This window comes from Mixophyes fleayi, chromosome 2 (assembly GCF_038048845.1).
Source record: "Mixophyes fleayi isolate aMixFle1 chromosome 2, aMixFle1.hap1, whole genome shotgun sequence".
NCBI classification, from domain to species: domain Eukaryota; kingdom Metazoa; phylum Chordata; class Amphibia; order Anura; family Limnodynastidae; genus Mixophyes; species Mixophyes fleayi.
The window spans coordinates 181,910,403-181,925,005 of NC_134403.1; the positions used below are offsets into that span (position 1 = coordinate 181,910,403).

The following is a 14,603-nucleotide window of genomic DNA, read 5'->3' on the forward strand; positions in this document are numbered from 1 at the left end:
GTTGTGTTGCCGACCATTAGAGTGTTGTTAGGGTCGGGTCGCTGTTGCAGTCAGTTTAGTTTTGTGGGTGCCATCTTAGTCTCACTGAGAGTGCAGAGGGAGGCTGTGTGTTCTTGTCCTCCGCAGGTGTCGGGAATGTGCAGGAGAACAGGATCGTAAGTGGGAGTGTCCCGGTGAGTATCACGCTCGATTCCCCTTTTCGGTTAGGCCCTCACCGGCAGGTGTGTGAGGTACTTGAGGCGGGATTAGTCCTCGGACTAGTCTTGGTCTTAATTGCCTGTAGTCCCCCGCGTCTTGGCAAGAGCAAAGCGGGGAGGCGGCAAGTGGGCTTGGACTGAGAGTGTCCTTGTTCGTTGCCGTATTCTCGGACAGCTCTTTCCTGATAGGCTCGGGTTAACTCTCCGTTTCTCTTCTTAGGCGATACCAGTGGGTGTACGGAGAGCTCCCCGATTCAGAACCGAGGTAGGATAAGAATCGTGGTAGGTACTAGGAGCTAGTCGCCCTGTGAAGCACCGCTCTTCTACGGACCTTAAAAACCATTGCGGACATGTCTACTGTCGCTGCATTGGATGCTGTCACAATTGAAAAAATGGTGGAGGATTACTTTGCTGACACCACCCAAGTAGACATGTTACACAGTCCATATTCTTACTGGCAGGAAAAAAAGGCAGTTTGGAAGCCCCTGTACAAACTGGCTCTATTTTACCTGAGTTGTCCCCCCCCCCCCTCCAGTGTGTACTTGGAAAGAGTTTTTAGTGCAGCGGGGAACCTGGTCAGTGAGCGGCGAAAGAGGTTGCTTCCTCAGAACGTTGAAAAAATGATGTTCATAAAAATGAATTATGAATTCCTCAATCAAGTACAGCACTGCCCTCCAGATAATACAGAGGGACCTGTGGTTGTGGAGTCCAGCGGGGACGAATTGGTAATGTGTGAGGCTGAGGAAGTACACACTGAAGGGGGCCAGGAATCAGAGGATGAGGATAAGGACGACATCTTGCCTCAGTAGAGCCAGTTTAGCTTGTACAGGGAGAGATGAATAGCTTTTTTTGTGTGGGGGCCCAAACAAACCAATCATTTCAGCCACAGTAGTTTGGTAGGCCCTGTTGCCGAAATTATTGGTTTGTTAAAGTGTGCATGTCCTATTTCAACAACATCAGGGTGGGTGGGAGGGCCCAAGGACAATTCCATCTTGCAACTCTTTTTTTGGCATTATGTGCTCTTTGGGGCCTAGTTCTATCTCCATCAGAGATATTCCTGCAGGCCATGTCACCGGCACAGCTATGTTGGTTTTACACGTGCGTCCGGTGTCCGCCATCTGTGCAGTGGAATTTAGACTAGTTGAAGGAGGTAGGAGCAGACATCTGTGCAGTGGAATTCAGACCCGTTGAGGGTGATATATTGTGGCCCCGTTACCAAATTGGGTACCGGGGCCACTCCACTACGCAGTCCAGATAGATGCGTATCAGATATTAAACTACATTCAGTGGAGGGGGCAAATCCAAAGTTAATGAAAATGACCTGTCATCGTCAAAAACAAGAGGTATTGACGCGCTCGAACTACACCCTGTATATGCTGCAGAGGATGTAGGAGCAGGCAGCTGTGCAGTGGAATTCAGACCCGTTGAGGGTGATATATTGTGGCCCCGGTACCAAATTGGGTACCGGGCCCACTCCACTACGCAGTCCAGAAAGCTACCTCGGTGCAACGTTTTGGACTAAAAAGAATATTGTGAGGTGTGAGGTGTTCAGAATAGACTGGAAATTAGTGGAAATTATTGTTATTGAATGTTATTGAGGTTAATAATAGCGTAGGAGTGGAAAAAAACAAAAAAAACAGGATTTTAGCGCTTTTCATGCTTTTTGAAAAATAAATCAGAACCCAAAACCCGAAATCAGAAACAAAACCTTTCGTCAGGTGTTTTGGCAAAACAAATCAGAACCCAAAACCTCAAGCTAATCAGAACCCAAAACCAAAAACTCAAAACACTAAAAGTGCCCGGTGCACACCCCTAATTCTTTCTTACCATCCAAAATATAAAACTAGAAATTCAACACGAAAAACGTTAAAAATCGCTATAGTATTAAAAGATGCCTCCCGGCCCCCCAACCCAGCCTGCCCCTGCCCGGGCTGTACTGCAGATCACCAACTTTTTTTTATATTTTTTTTGCTTCTTCAAGTTTTATTTTAACTTTTTTGTTTTTGTTTTGTGTTTCCCCAGTGTATGTTGGTTTGTGGGGGGCTGCCATGGTAGACACCATATGTAGTCTGTGCATAGGCGGCCACATCATTCATTCATAGAATATTGTACTACAGCTGAATAGGTATTGCGACCACTGTGAGTAGTATGCCATGTGGCCATCTATAGAAGGACCGCATAGGCTCCCTGCACTTCATGTCTGTAAGATAGTAGCTAAATCCCCTTCCGACTTCACCATGACAAATAAGCAAATGAGTGCTCAAAAGTAGAACACAATATTCATTAAATTCAGTTGAGAACATTGTAGGTTCTAAATATAAATGCAGTATTCTTTATCACCATCCAAAATATAAAACTAGAAATTCAACATGAAAAACGTTAAAAATCGCTATAATATTAAAAAGGCTGCCATGTCAGCTGGTGTCTTAATGGAAGAGTAGTTTGTTAAGACTATACTTTCAGGGATCATTTCTATAGTGTATACATTTGGAAATGTGCTCTAAAGTGTACAGACTCACCAACCATGAGGAAGAGTTTTAGTGATTTTTTTTGAGTGTGAAGTGAGCTTATAGTGCTGTTTTATGGTAGCTACTATCTGCTTTTGATGACTGTTTCTCTTTTCCTTTGTGGAAGAGTAGAGGAGTGAAATCACCAGCTGAGTGGTTGGGTTTCTGAAATTTTAACAACAGAGAATGTTATGAAAGAACTTAAACTGAGACTTCAGTATAGCAGGGTTTGCTATGCTGTTGTTTTGGAAAAGTTCTTTCTTATGATATTAGAAATGGTTTTCTTAATAAGGACAAGCTACTTTGGTCATCTGGCCTGAGATTGGTGCAGCTGAGAGAACCTGGGTTATGTGCTTCTGTTGTAGTGAGCCAAAGATATCTAAAAATCATTGAGGAATGGGAAACCTTGTTGATAGAGTAAGACGAGGACCATGTTTTTTCCAATATTTCTTTTACAGCATATTTTTGCAATAGCCTGTCCATTAGACTGGGGCCATACTTGCTCTGCACTTACTTATTTATTCATCTCTTTGGTTTGTCACCTCAACTGTTGTTTTTGAATTTTACAGATTTGTGGGTGCAGATGACCCTATGAGCTCCTCACCACAATCTAGGGTAGAGGTGTGGCCTGAGGGGGCAGGAAAAGTTCAGTTGCCCTGGGGAAACCTTTGACAGAACCCAGGGCTAAAGGGACACCACCGAGCTTTGCGGTAAAGGGGGGCCAAAAGACCCCTTTTGGTGTTGGAGATAAAGGGGAACTTCCACTTTTAAGGAGGGCTTGATGTTCCGCACCCTGTGCACTTTTTTGTGTTTTTACACTTTTTTGGCGCTCAGTGACCTGAAAGCATGATCCCAGGCTTTTAATATATAAGAGGAAATAGAAAAAAAAAAAATGTAACTGGGGAAGCAATTTGTTGGTATTAGGTTATCAAAACATTTTATGTTGCATTGTTTGCGCGCCTCTGCTAGTCGGGAGTATTATGGCGTTACTTGTATGAGAGGTTAAAGGGCCCTTCTCACAAGCTTCCAGCCCATACATAGTTTTTTTTCCCATTATGAATGTTTTTAGTTCTTACTATTTTCTTTTTTATAAATTCTTTATTTATTAGAGAGAGAAAGTACAACAATGCAAATTATCAGTGAAACATGGTATATATGCATATTGTTACATTTAGTACAATAATATTATATGTTAACAGAGAGAAATATGCAAAGTATATATGATAGAAGTCTATCTGTCGACAATTACAATAAAGCAAGCAAACAACTGTTTCCTCATTTTTTTTTATTTTTTTTTTAATGAATCCAAATGAACAGAATTTGACACAGGAAAACAAGAGAAAAAGAAGGGGGTCTAACACACGGTAGGAAAAACAAGAGGAAAGAAGAAGGGGTAAGAGGAGGGGGGAGAGTATGAGAAACTCTTCATACTATTTTCAAATGTTCACGTGGTGAATGGAGGGGACTGTTAAATCATATACCTGAGTAGGTGGAGGATAAACCAATTTAAATTACCTTATATAAGAATTCAAAGGATACATTTTTGAATGTGCAGCCCTCAATCGATCGAGGTTGGGGTGCAAAGAAGGGTCTTAAATTCTACTGTTTCCTTGAACTCCAACCAGCTAAACCAGGTGGCCGTGAAGTCTGAGTATTTATCTTTTACAGAAAGAATAATATCATCCATTGACATATTAAATTCCACTCTGGTGAACCAATCCTTGATTGGAGGGGGGAATCGAGATCGCCAATGCATTGGAATAACTGCTCTGGCTGCATTGTTTAAGTGTTTTAAAAGTGATTTCTTGTATTTAGATGAGGGAATATTGGAGAGAGATAAAAGCCAAAAACCCGGGTCTACCGGAACCTCATGACCAACAATGGTCTTAGAGAGCCTGATAACTTCATCCCAAAAGGGAGTAATATGAGGACATTCCCACCATATATGCACCAAAGAGCCAAAGGCTCCGTTACATCTCCAGCATAATGAGGACATCTGAGGGTGATATTTATGTAGTGTGGAGGGGCATCTATACCATCTTGTCAGAAGTTGATAATGGGTTTTCTACGACCGAGGCACTCACAGAGCAACTATGTGTGTTTTGATAGATCTTGGGCCATGAGGTCTGTGATATATAAGGTGCTAAATCTCTTTTCCATGGACCAGTATAAGATGGAGCTGCTTGAAATATATCATTCATTAGGATTTTGTAGATACCTGAAATGGTATGGGAGGGAGTGTTTTTAGATAGACACAGAGCCTCAAAGGGAGTAGGTTCCCTAGCCACGGAATTACAGCCTCTCACTGATTTAGCATAATGCATCACCTGTAAATATCTCCAGTACTCATTTGAGGGAAGCGAGTAAGTAGACTGGAGTTCCTGAAAAGAACAGAGTTTCCCTTTGACCACCAGCTGGCTGGGGCTGACAATCCCAGCTCTAGACCACTTCTCAAATGAACTTCTGGACAAGCCAGGAGGAAAATCTGGATTGCACATGATAGGGGTCAAAGGGGAGGGGACTGACCCCACACTACTCCAGGTGCGAAGTTTATTCCACATCTTCAGAGTGGGCGCGATTGTAGGGTGGTTTATCTTAGGGACTCTAGGCAACCATGGAAGAGTACCTAGATGACTTCCACTGAAATTACCCTCCAACTCTACCCATTGCTTGTCCTCTCCTCCTCTGGTCCACTCTAGGATTCTATTTAAATAAACTGCCTGGAGATAGCTTTGAAACATGGGCAATTGAACTCCTCCTTGGTGCTTTCGTCTATATAAAATAGAGTGTTTAAATCTGGGTTTTTTCCCTCCCCAGACAAATTCACTAATGAGTTTTTGGAGATTATCAATAAATACCTTCGGGATCTGAATCGGTAGTGCTTGCATAATATATAATACCTTGGGTAATATATTCATTTTTACGATACCCATTCTGCCAAACCAAGAAAACTTCGGAAGAGACCATGATCCTAATTCTTTTTTAAGTTTAGACAGTAATTCAGACGGAAGAGATGTTCATTATTTTTTGCAATGGAAACTCCTAGGTAACGTATATGTGACACTTGCCATTTAAATGGGAACGCACCCTTAAGACCTGCAATCGTATGTTCTGGAGCGGAAATGTTGAGCGCGGTACACTTGGAATAATTAATTTTAATGTTAGAGAGATGGCCAAACTTTAAAAATTCAGACATTAAATTAGGGAGAGAGATGATTGGATTTGTGACTATTACCGGTAAATCATCAGCAAATAGAGCTAAACGATATTCCTTTTTTCCTACCTGCAGACCCGAAATATCAGGGTTACACCTAATAGCCCTCGCCAAAGCCTCCATACATAATACAAATATCAAAGGTGATAATGGGCAGCCCTGACGAGTTCCATTAGAAATAGAAAAGGAGTCTGATAAAATACCGTTTATTCTGACTTTAGCTGAGGGACAGCTGTATAAGGCTAGAATTTTACTTAGACATGAGGGGCCTAATCCCATATGTCCTAAAATCCCTCTCATAAAACACCAATCCACCCTGTCGAATGCCTTTTCGGCGTCTGTTGACAGGAGGACCGTGGGGACTGAGGAGACGGAAACTGCGTGTATGAGATCAATTATTTTAGTTGTATTGCCTCTTTTCCAGGGATAAATCCCACTTGATCGTTAGAGATCAAATTAGGTAGTAGCACTTTCAACCGGTTAGAGATTAATTTGGCAAATAGTTTGACATCAATATTTAATAAAGAAATCGGACGATAACTGGGGCATAAAGCGGGATCCTTCCCCTCCTTAGGGATGACCGTAATGTGAGCTTCTAAAGACTGGGGCGAAAAACCATTTACACTGGAAACATCGTTAAAAGCATTTAGAAGAATGGGGCCAAGTTTTTCCATGAAAGCTTTATAGTATGAAATTGAAAAGCCGTCTGGGCCAGGGCTTTTCCCTGATGGGGAAGATTTAATGGCCTCTGACAATTCTTCAAAAGTGAAAGGAGAATCGAGCATGTCCCTAGTTTCTTGTGAGATCCTGGGGAAACTGATATTTCTCAGATATTTGTTTATCTCCTGTAGCCTAGAGTCCTCATCATTACTTGAAGGGGAGGGCCTGATGTTATATAAATGAGAATAATATTTCCGAAAGGCTCCCGCTATATTATTGTCTGTGTGTTTCAAGGCTCCCTTATTATCTTGGATCGAATGAATGTAAGTAAGGGATCTTTGGGCTCGTAAAGCTCTTGCCAAAAGACATCCTGGTTTATCACCCCATTGGAAATATTTATTTCTGCATTTTCTCCAGGCCAATTTCATTCTATCATTCAACAATTTATTTAGAGTAGATCGTTTCTTTTGTAGCTCCACTAAAATCTCGGGGGAGAGAGACTGTTTGTGATCCGTCTCTAATTTTTTAATGTCTAAAAGGAGGGCATCTCTAACCTCAGCTTTCTGTTTTTTGAGAAAAGTACCCAGCTGTATACACTTACCCCGGATAAAACATTTGTGAGCCTCCCACACTACCAATTTCGAAGTCTTCCCATTATCATTTATAGAGATATATTCATCAAGAGAAGACTCTAATTGGGTTTTACAATAGTTGTCTTGTAAAAGTAATTCATTAAACTTCCACATCCATTGTCTGGGAGGGGGAACAGCCATATTGATAATCATATAGACCGGGGCGTGGTCGGAATCTGTCATTTGCCCTATCCAAGAGTTTTCAACCAAGTCTAGAAACTTGTGATTAATAAAAAGATAATCAATCCGGGAGTATGAGGAGTGAGGATGTGAAAAGAAGGTACAATCCCTGTCGGAAGGATGGAAAATACGCCAAGCATCAGCCAGCTGGTGGTCATGGAACTCCCCTCTGACCCTACAAGCATCTCTCAAAGACGTCCTCGGGGCACCAGTGGACGAATCTATTTGAGGAGTCAAAGCCCAATTCAAATCTCCACCCAACACCACCACCCCCTCAAGTTGGTCCCCAATTCGAGACAAGTTTCTAGTTATGAAGGAGGCCTGAGAGCTGTTTGGTGCATATATGTTGACAAAGGTAAATAATTGGTTGGAGATCTTGACTTTAACCAATAATACTCTACCTTCCTCTAGGATGGTCTTAGAGAGTTCTGTCAGTCGGAGGCGTTTAGCAAATAATATTGCTACTCCTCTCGTCTTACTGGAAGAATAATTACTAAAAACGCCTGTTGGGTAATGGTGATTACCAAATTTAGGGGCTAAGTCTTTCTTAAAATGGGTTTCTTGTATAAAAGCTATATCCACCCTGTCTATATGAAGTGTGTGTAGTAGGCTTGATCTCTTTTGCGGAACATTTAAACCCTTAGCATTTATGGAAATAATTTTTAACTTATCCATTGTCGAATCTTTTCAGAGAGAAGAACGTTGATTCAGGCTTTTCAGGATTCTGGTAGATGGATTCATCGGGTGGCGACCATTTTTCCTCAGAGTATATCTGAAATAGAGCTTCAATAGGTTGGGGAAAGAGGGAGAGGGAAGGGAGGCAGAGGAGGGATAAAGACAGACAAAAAAGACATAGAAAAAGCAAGGAAATCATCACATTTACTATGAAGTACATAGAATCTGTAATGATTGAATTTGGAGACAACCGTCACAAATACCAGAGGAGTAAAAAAAAAACAACCCTCTGGACAAATTTTACAGGACGGAGTTAAGTGGGGTAAGGAGGTGTGTTGGGGCAACACCAACCAGGCATTAGTGTGTATAAAGGAGCAGAGGAATAGAAAATAAACCCTGCTTATATAATACGTATGAAGCAACTGTATTTTAGAAACAAGAAGTATTAAGTGCATAGAAAATGCATATGTGAACTTGTGAAAATGTAGAGAGAAAGGGGGGGGGCATTTTCTCTATTAGGCTATATCCTAGAACGATGACCACATCAACTTGGAATCTAGGTCTACACATATATAGTTCCAAAAGATGATGGGACAAATATGAACTGTAGAAAGTGGCATCAACACCACAGGCCATCTTTTCAAGTCACCTCCTGATCCTCAGAGATGTCCGATGGGCGAGATCGCCTTCTATTTCTTGAAACCTTGTGCCAGGCTTCTTGACTTGTTGAAGGAAGTGAAGGCAACAGAGATGCTGGATTCTGCCAATCCGGAATGGATATTTTGGGAAGGTTAAGACTTTCACAGAATGAGTCTATTTCTGAATGATTGTGGAGAGCGAAGACTTTACCCTCTAGATTCACTTGGATACTCAAGGGGAATCCCCAGCGGAATCTTATGGAGCATTTCTTGAGTTCATCAGTGAGGGGTTTCAAAAGCCTTCTTTGTTGTAGGGTGGACCACGACAGGTCTTGAAATATCTGAATCTCGTGACCATTGAATTCTAGATTTGAAAGACCTCGAGCTTTTCTTAATATTGCTTCTTACACTGTATAGTAATGAAGTCTACAAATGATGTCACGAGGCTTATCAGACTGTGCACCTCTTGGCCGCAGGGCTCTATGGGCCCTATCAAATATAATTTGCTCATTTGGGTTTGCTTCCAAGAGTTCATTGAAAATCTTAGTCAGCGCGTCTATGATGCCCTGAGGGTGTACATCTTCTGGTATTCCTCTGATCCTAAGATTATTTCTTCTCCCTCTGTTATCAATGTCATCTAGTCTCTTACGAAACTCAGTAGCATCTTTTGCTTGATGTATGACAAGATCTTGGAGTTTGTCAATACGAGAGTCTATAGCCTCCTTGCTTTCCTCAAGCGATACCACCCTATCAGCCACCTGGATGAGGTCAGCTTTAAATGAGGCCAACTGAGACTGAAGGGTCTTCTGAATTTTATTTTCAAGTGCCTGAAAGTCCAATTTAGTGGGTAAAGTTTTTAAATGCGCTAAGATTTCCTCCAAGTCCCTTTTGTCGTGTATGCTAGAGGCCGATCTAGAGGGCGACACTTGTGATGACCCCGGCATGTTGGAGTCGGTTGGTTGAGGTGAGTCTGGGGTAGCAACTAGAGAAGCTTTGCTAGAGAAGAGTTGATGAAAAGCTACTTGCGTCGTGGGTTCTTTCGATTTCTTTTGAGTTTTCTTTAGAGGTGTTTTCTTATCCTTCCCCATTTAATCCCCTTGTGTAATCATTAATTCACAATTTGCATTCAGAAGTTACTTTACATAGGAATCCTGATTCTGCGGAGCCCCGAGACCGCTTCCCCCAGGGGGGACGTGCTATTCAGCCATGTCTATGGAGACGGGACCATTGTTACTGCATAGTGCACGTTTTACATCCTCCGTCCACTTGAGAGGATATTACAACTGGACTGGATGACAGTCATTAATTTCAGATATTTTCCAATATATATGTTCAATACTGAGGAGTGCAATATGAAAAAAAAGCCACTAGATGGGGATAGAGAGCTGGTTAATTCCTGCAAGGAGTTATATGGAGAATATGGTCTTCTAATGCCACTGAGTAAGTTTTTACTTGTTGAGGAGAAACTATACAGCACTAGAGTGGAGTATTGTAATCAGCAGACTACTGTGTTATGATAGTGTATGTGTTGATCCTTTATCAGGGGGTGTACAGTGAGGTAATCAGCTTGGACTAAGGTAGAACTGCAGCTCCCCATGCACTCACCCTCTGCACCTCCAAGACTGTCCGGATCTTCTTGTTTCTGGGGTCACAACAATCTCACAGGACCACAGGGTGCCACGGTCAAGCCCCAGATCTCTTCTTATACAGGGCTCCGGCGCCGACAGGAGATGTATGGAGGCTTTGAGAGGCAATTAAAAGGGTGCTCCCGCCAATCAATTCACCGCCGGGGCAGCAACTCGTCAAGCGCTGGATCCCGCAGTATCTAGCCCTCCAGACGTGGGTTCACACACTAGTCTCCTTGAGGCTCGCCAGGTCAGGGCAGATAGATCTTAAGAGGACTCTGCGTCTGGTGTCCAGTAGCCGTCAGCGCGATCCCGCGCGAAAGGGAAAATGCTGTTTTTCTCGGGATATAGTGAGACCCCAGCCTTGAGATTGGACTCAATCTGCAGCGCCTATGTTCTGGCGCTGAGTCAAGGTAAATACACCTTTGTTAGAAGGGACAGGTAGCCAAAAAATTCTTGATTCAAGATTTGGTAGACGGAGCTTCTGTGACCAGCGACCTCCTAAGATGGCTACCAGGCCATGCCCCCCAGTGCTTACTATTTTAATTAGGATCTGTATTTCATTGTAATTGTACCGGAATTTGTTTTTGGATAATTTCAAACAATTTGAGACCCACACCTGCCAAATATTGATTTACAATTTTTGATTGAATATGTATCTTTATTTTATATAAAGGTACAAAAAACATACAATACATTACGTTCAAATGTACTACGTTGCAGCGAAGCTGTAAGCACAATACACCGTAAAACATAATTATTCATACTTTCTGGTACAATTCAAGACATTAGGTACGAGATATGACCAGGGATGCTGATGGGGGGTAGGGTACTAACTACCAGGGCCCTGGCATGCCCAGGGGAGGGCTGGTAAATTTTAGCTCAGGGGACAAGACTCGATTCAGCAGCCAATTAGGAACCTTTTAAAGGAAAAAAATGCAGGTGGCCCAGTGACCCAGCCCAAAATAGCCCTCTATGGGACCGACCCAAGGGGGAGATGCCTCCCGACCCCCAACCCAGCCTGCCCCTGCCCGGGCTGCACTGCAGATCACCAACTTTTTTATATTTTTTTTGCTTCTTCAAGTTTTATTTTAACTTTTTTGTTTTTGTTTTGTGTTTCCCCAGTGTGTGTGTGTTTGTGGGGGGCTGCCATGGTAGACACCATATGTAGTCTGTGCATAGGCGGCCACATCATTCATTCATAGAATATTGTACTACAGCTGAATAGATTATGCGACCATTGTGAGTAGTATGCCATGTGGCCATCTATGGAAGGACCGCATAGGCTCCCTACACTTCATGTCTGTAAGATAGTAGCTAAATCCCCTTCCGACTTCACCATGACAAATAAGCAAATGAGTGCTCAAAAGTAGAACAAAATATTCATTAAATTCAGTTGAGAACATTGTTGGTTCTAAATATAAATGCAGTATTCTTTATCACCATCCAAAAAATAAAACTAGAAATTCAACATGAAAAACGTTAAAAATCGCTATAATATTAAAAAGGCTGCCATGTCAGCTGGTGTCTTAATGGAAGAGTAGTTTGTTAAGATTATACTTTCAGGGATCATTTCTATAGTTTATACATTTGGAAATGTGCTCTAAAGTGTACAGACTCACCAACCATGAGGAAGAGTTTCAGTGATTTCTCTAGAGCAGGGGTGTCCAACCTTTTAGCTTCCCTGGGCCACATTGGAAAATGACGAGGTGGTTTGGGCTGCACATAAGATACACTAACAATAACAATAGCTGATCATCCAAAAAACCATAGAAAACATAGTTAACATATATATATATATATATATATATATATATATATATATATATATGAGAAAAAAAGTGATATATATATATCACTTTTTTTTACAAATTCCCCTATACTTACCTTTCAATTGCCCTGTTCAAAAAATCCTCTCTAGTTATTATACTATAATCACTTTTTGTATTGTTTTGATGCAATATCAATAAAGTGCATTTAAGCCAGGCATTGTATATCAGGGTGCCCTGACCAGGTCTGCGGTACCTGACATATACATCACTGTAACCCCAAAATGTGTTCTGTTTTGCTAATTACACCACTATGTTAGTTAAGGGATAACAACTTATAATGGGCCAAAGAGAATAATCTATAATGCCCCATTAGTATTACAAGTAGAAGTATGTAGCAGGAAGATAAGGTCCATGATGCTCCAGGACCAGGTGATTTTTATTCACTGGTCAGCGTCCCTTGAAATAATAAAAAAAAATCCCCCATAATTTACCTTTTAATCGGCTTGTTCTCCTGTTCTCTTCTCTTCTTTTCTCCAATTCTGTGCTGCTGATTGTTCTTCTCGCGCGGGTGACTCCTCTGTGATGCACTCCGCAATGGATGTCGGGCGTGATGACATCACGCCCGACATTCACTGCGAGCACCGCACGGAGCAGGAGACAAGGGAGGGAGCCGGAGTACCAGCTGACGTGACCGCGTAATCGCAAGTTAAGTATTTTCTTTTCTTTTTTTTGCAGGATTTTTTTTTTCCATTAACAGTGCTGCCCCCTTGCCACAACCAAAACTCCTGGGCCACATTTAGAGGCGTGCTGGGCCGCATGCGGGTTGGACAACCATGCTCTAGAGCGTGAAGTGAGCTTGTAGTGCTGATTTATGTTAGCTACTATCTGCTTTTGATGACTGTTTCTCTTTTCTTTTGTGGAAGAGTAGAAGAGTGAAATCACAAGCTGAGTGGTTGGGTTTCTGAATTGTTAACAACAGAGAATGTTGCGAAAGAACCTAAGCCGAGACTTCAGTATAGCTGGGTTTGCTTTGCTGTTGTTTTGGTAAAGTTCTGTCTTATGATATTAGAAATGGTTTTCTTAATAAGGACAAGCTACTTTGGTCATCTGGCCTGAGATTGGTGCAGCTGAGAGAACCTGGGTTATGTGCTCCTGTTGTAGTGAGCCAAAGATATCTAAAAATCATTGAGGAATGGGAAACCTTGTTGATAGAGTAAGACGAGGACCATGTTTTTTCCAATATTTCTTTTACAGCATATTTTTGTAATAGCCTGTCCATTAGACTGGGGCCATACTTGCTCTGCACTTACTTATTTATTCATCTCTTTGGTTTGTCACCTCAACTGTTGTTTTTGAATTTTAAAGATTGGTGGGTGCAGATGACCCTATGAGTTCCTCACCACAATCTAGGGTAGAGGTGTGGCCTGAGGTTCCCCTTTTCAAGGGGGCGGCAAAAGTTCAGTTGCCCTGGGAAACCTTTGACAGAACCCAGGGCTAAAGGGTCACCACCGAGCTTTGCGGTGAAGGGGGGCCAAAAGACCGCTTTTGGTGTTGGAGATAAAGGGGACCTTCCACTTTTAAGGAGGGCTTGATGTTCCGCACCCTGTGCACTTTTTTGTGTTTTTACACATTTTTTGCGCTCAGTGACCCGAAAGCATGATCCCAGGCTTTCAATATATAAGAGGAAATAAAAAAAATAAAAAAAAATGTAACTGGGGAAGCAATTTGTTGGTATTAGGTTATCAAAACATTTTATGTTGCATTGTTTGCGCGCCTCTGCTTGTTGGGAGTATGATGGCGTTACTTGTATGAGAGGTTAAAGTGCCCTTCTCACAAGCTTCCAGCCCATACATAGTTTTCTTTCCCATTATGAATGTTTTTAGTGCTTACTATTTTAATTCGGATCTGTATTTCATTGTAATTGTACCGGAATTTGTTTTTGGATAATTTCAAACAATTTGAGACCCACACCTGCCAAATATTGATTTACAATTTTTGATTGAATATGTATCTTTATTTTGTATAAAGGTACAGAAAACATACAATACATTACGTTCAAATGTATTACGTTGCAGCGAAGCTGTAAGCACAATACACCGTAAAACATAATCATTCATACTTTCTGGTACAATTCAAGACATTAGGAACGAGATATGACCAGGGATGCTGATGGAGGGTAGGATACTAACTACCAGGGCCCTGGCATGCCAGGGGGCCCGGGCCCAGGGGAGGGCTGGCAAATTTTAGCTCAGAGGACAAGACTCGATTCTGCAGCCAATTAGGAACCTTTTAAAGGAAAAAAATGCAGGTGGCCCAGTGACCCAGCCCAAAGTAGCCCTCTATGGGACCGACCCAAGGGGGAGATGCCTCCCGGCCCCCGAACCCAGCCTGCCCCTGCCCGGGCTGCACTGCAGATCACCAACTTTTTATATTTTTTTTGCTTCTTCAAGTTTTATTTTAACTTTTTTGTTTTTGTTTTATGTTTACCCAGTGTGTGTGTGTG

The 14,603-nt window shown here is 42.0% G+C and overlaps 1 non-coding gene and 2 pseudogenes across 1 annotated transcript; all 3 read left to right on the plus strand.

The window, feature by feature from the left end:
* Window positions 1–2,644: 2,644 nt before the first annotated feature.
* LOC142142154 (small nucleolar RNA U3) lies at window positions 2,645–2,862 on the plus strand. Its single transcript, XR_012689086.1, has one exon. It is a non-coding gene; the product is annotated as a small nucleolar RNA U3 (small nucleolar RNA).
* A 9,016-nt stretch (window positions 2,863–11,878) lies between these two features.
* LOC142142272 (small nucleolar RNA U3) lies at window positions 11,879–12,042 on the plus strand (annotated as a pseudogene).
* An 892-nt stretch (window positions 12,043–12,934) lies between these two features.
* LOC142142273 (small nucleolar RNA U3) lies at window positions 12,935–13,035 on the plus strand (annotated as a pseudogene).
* Window positions 13,036–14,603: the final 1,568 nt, after the last annotated feature.